Here is a 5,188-nt window from a genome sequence, read left to right as displayed (position 1 = left end):
AACCTGTAAAACTCAATCCTTAATTTATAATTATTTTCTTTTTATAGCTCATTTTTTGTACGCAACTCTAGGAATTGAATGAATTAAAAAATGGATTCTTAGTTCCTCAAGAATATGAATGCAGCATACACAAGTTTTATAGTACCATAGAATTACTTAGACTAGAGTCTATCCTATGATAGATATTTAATCTCCCTTTGAATTTTAAAATTCTAATATCTTATCATAAGTCATATCCACTTTTTAATTTGTATATTGGGACTGAAATAGTATTTTTCATTGTTATTGAGATTTTGTGCGTAATATTCGGATATGGACGATGGTAGAAGATAAATTGGAGGGTCAATTTTCCTTAAATGTAACTGGGACACATTTCTGTGTCAATTGGACGGCCAAAAACAAATCAATGAAAATCGAACGGTGAATGCAATGATGTCCAAAATCTGAGGCTCAGATTTCACCCTTTATCAATTCAATAGACAGAATTATATCAACGACATTAATGAAGTAGGCTCTACAATTCTGTGCCTCAATATTGTGGTCAGTAACCACGTGTGTCCCATGTACATAGGAAGGGTGAGGCTTGATAGCAATTGCACAAAGCTATTTCTTTCTTCTCTCCTCATTCATCCCTTCCAACCCCATTTGGTTCAATTTTAGCAACATTCTTCATCCTTCACCTTTCATACCTCCAAATTCATACTCTTACACAAAATAAAAACCACAATGCCTAAGAAAAAAAATATTAAAAAAGTAGATCATTCTGAACTTCACATTATTAACTATCTTAACCAATTTCATTATGTAAATATTTTTGTTAATTTTTTTAATATAAATAAAAAAATAATTATATTATGAATTTAATGTAATTTATAGTAAATAAATTATAGTTATTAACATATATTGTCCGTTGATAATTATTAGTTTAGTCTTACACACGTGTGTGTATATATATATATATATATGCCATGATATATAGGATTTGTCGCACGTTTTAAAAAAAATTTGGTATGAACCGAGGTCCATGATACATAGGCTATGTGGTGCGATTTTCAAGTGGTTTAAACCTAGCTCTATAAATCTTTTGGACTTGGTCTATCCTATAAACATCATGAACGTACACCTGCCAATCTAATCGTTGATCTGCACAACAAATAAAGATATGGCGATATGGCATGCGGTCCACTTGGAATTCACCACAGTCACAACGATGTTGATGTAGATCAACTGCAAACTCGAGGTCACTGGGCATCTCACACACCTCAAATACTTCATTCTATCTATCAAAGCAATTAACCTGAATGTTTCCAGCTGCGCGTTGATTTGCATGCAATTTGGAGGTCACGATCTTAGAGAACACATAACCAGCATTAATTCGAGCCTCAACTTCAACCCTTTTCCTAGTAAATAACTCATTCAGTTTGTAAATGTGGCCTTTACAAGTGCAGTTACTGGGAGATTACGCACTTCCTTCAATACCGAATTAATCCACTCCACTATATTTGTAGTAATGTGACTCCATCGGTATCCACCATCGAATGTCAAAGCATAATGTTCACAAGTAATTCTGTCCAGCCACCTTGTGTATGCTTCACCTCGCTCGCATAAACATCCGTGATGCAACTGGTATTCGTGCACTGTCCTAGAGTACCATGCAACACGGAAAAAACAAGACATCCATTACAATTACGGTAACTGTAGCATGTAAACTATGTATTTATTTTAGTTACCTATGTTGACGATAAGCTTTTGGAGATATGGTGCCTTAAATTTTCTCAAAAAGTTAGATTTTATATGCTTGATGCAGAACATGTGGAAAGCTCTCGGAGGCGACCAAGCTCCATTATTGCGAGCCACGGCCGAACTTATAGAATCGTGTCAATCAGAGATAAGGCCCACACCATCCCGTGTCACCACATGTCATCGTAAATTACTAAGAAAAAAATATCACGCGTCAGAAGTCTTACCCTCAACAATATCAAATGCAATGGGCATGATATTATTGTTTCCATTCTATGAAACTGCCACCAACAGACAACCCTTATATTTTTCATATAAATGAGTCTCGTCTACCTGTACAATTGATTTGCAATGCCTGAATGCTATAATGCAAGGGTAATAACTCCAAAAAACCCGATGTAGCACCCGAATATTAGGAACCAAGTCATCCCCCTGATAACAAGGCATGGTCTCAAAGTGGACGGCTGCTGATGGCTCCTTAGCACACATTGTAAGGTCCCACATCGGTTGGAGAGGGGAACGAAGCATGCCTTATAAAGGTGTGGATACCTCTCCCTAGCATGACGCATTTTGACGAGTGAGTGTGGGGGGCTTTGGCTAGCATCCCTATCGTCAAAGGCAAAATCGTAAGGCCTTGTGTGCCAAAGCGGACAATATCGTGCTAGCGAGTGGCCTGGGCTGTTACAGATGGTATCAGAGCCGGAACCCGGATCGATGTGCCAGCAAGGGCGCTGGACTCCTTTAGGGGGTGGATTGTAAGGTCCCACATCGGTTGGAGAGGGGAACGAAGCATGCCTTATAAGGGTGTGGATATTTCTCCCTAGCATGACGCGTTTTGACGAGTGAGTGTAGGGGGTTTCGGCTAACATCCCTATCGTCAAAGGCAAAACCGTGAGGCCTTGTGTGACAAAGCGGACAATATCATGCTAGCGGATGGTCTGGGCTGTTACACACATGGCTTCAAACCATATAGGTAGAGCTTCATAGAAAGCCTCCCAACCTCCAAATATTTTTTCGACTGACTTTTACTTTGTCAACCATGCTTTGCGATAACTTATAATATAATTAAACTTTGATTGAACTTCAGCGATGACAGATTTTACCTTTATGGATGGGTCAGCCTTTACCAATGGCGTAATGGCTTCTACAATTGTGATTGAATCCAGCTTGAAAGGGTCTTGAGATATACTAGATCTAGTACAAGTGTGACTATCATTATATCTCCTAATCTCCCAACAATACTTCCTTTGGATCATACTAACCCTAATCAGCCAATCATAACTTATTTCATACACCCGATAATCTACACCTCTTCGAATAGCATAATCTTTAACTGCCGCAATCACAGATTTGCGAAAACTAAATTCCATTCCCACGACGAATTCACCATCTGCCACAACTAAAGGCTTTGCTGCAACAATATCATGACATAAGTTCACAAAAATACATATACAAGTATATATAATAAATACATAAAATTTCATTAAACAAATTATACATATATAAATTTATAATAAGATATTAATATAAAAATACATTAATATATCCATACACGTAAATATATAATTTTTATGTTAACAAAAGAATATAAATTATATTGCATCGATAACCGTATAATATAACGTAAGAATGTTATATACGGTTATATAATAATATCAATATATTATATAAATTTAAATAAATATATACATATATTTTAAATTTAGACATACATAAATAAATATATAAATATTCATAATATAAATTATATAAACATGTAATTCTTAAATACAATTTAACTTTAATATATATATAATTTAAATACATACAATTTATACACATCAGGTAATAATAATCATACTAATTGTCTTCAATAATAAATATATAATAGTGCAATTTATATTTTAATTCTACAAATATAGTTAAACATCACTAATTGCATACAGAACTTAATAATAATGATACTATTTAACGTTAAATTTAACTATTTATATCATAAAGCTACTATATAGTTATCTAAATTATATACATGCATTAAAGTATTTAGGATATTCTGGTGTATACATAGCTTCCAGATCCAATGCGCGCATAAATTAAAAGATAGATCTTCGAACAGTTGCTGGTTTGCTAGTGCATTTGTCATTTCCGTCACATCTGTTTCCATAGTCACTACAATAATATAGATTATTTTTTAGGGTTATAATCTGTAAAAGAAAATTAAAATTTGTCAAAAAAACAAATTTTGACACTATTTTAATTATGAAAATATATTAATAAAAGTTTTGTCAAAAATAGTATTTTTAACATATAAGTGATTGTGAAAAAAATTTAAATCTTATTTTGATAAATATTGGCTGTCAAAAATAATTTATTAAAAAATTTTGAGAACATATTTTCTGTGATACTTATTAATTGTCAAAAATACTATTTATTTTGACACTTATTGACTATAAAATATTCTCAACAAAAACTTTTAACAAAGAATGAGATGAGATCTTGAAACTAAAGAATAAATTGAGATTTTGAAGATAAAGAATGGGTAGTATAATCCTAAATTGAAAGCAGTGTAATGTCGAAGTTAACAGAGCCCAAAGAAGAAGAAAAATAGTGGAGTAAACTGAAAACAAATGAGTGTCAAAATTGAGGAGTAATTTTCTACGGTCAAATTATTCATCAAGAAAACATAGAAAATTTGAAATTTGTAATATTTGTCAAAAATATATATTAATTTTGACATTTAATTATAGTATTAAAAAATAAAGTGTTAAAATAACTCTATTTTCTTGTAGTGGTGTCATCAGTTTCATCATCGTTTTCGTTTGGTTCAACAACCTCATAATTGCTTTCGAACTCATTCTCATTGTCACTGTTGTAATCTCTCCATTCGATATTTCGATCGACTTCAGATTACTGGAACTCAATGTACAACTCGATAAATGACACTCATGATCGACTTTCGTTGTAGACTGAAAACATCTCTTGCATGATGCCTTCATCCATTACATATTTCATTTGGAAATGAACGAACCCACCAAACACTGATACAGGATACCGGTATAAAATACTCAATACCATCTTCGATATATGCAGATCTATTCACTACAACAATATAGATTATTTTTGAGGGTTATAATGTGTAAAAGAAAATTAAAATTTGTCAAAAAAATAAATTTTGACACTATTTTAACTATAAAAATATGTTAATAAAAGTTTTGTCAAAAATAGTATTTTTAACATATAAGCGATTGTGAAAAAAATTTAAATCTTATTTTGATAAATATTGGCTGTCAAAAATAATTTGTTAAAAAATTTTGAGAACATATTTTCTGTGATACTTATTAATTGTCAAAAATACTATTTATTTTGACACTTATTGACTATAAAATATTCTCAACAAAAAATTTTAACAAAGAATGAGATGTGATCTTGAAACTAAAGAATAAATTGAGATTTTGAAGATAAAGAATGA

The sequence above is a fragment of the Arachis duranensis genome, chromosome 10 (assembly GCF_000817695.3).
Source record: "Arachis duranensis cultivar V14167 chromosome 10, aradu.V14167.gnm2.J7QH, whole genome shotgun sequence".
Taxonomy (NCBI): Eukaryota; Viridiplantae; Streptophyta; class Magnoliopsida; order Fabales; family Fabaceae; genus Arachis; species Arachis duranensis.
Note: the sequence above shows the minus strand (reverse complement) of the source record.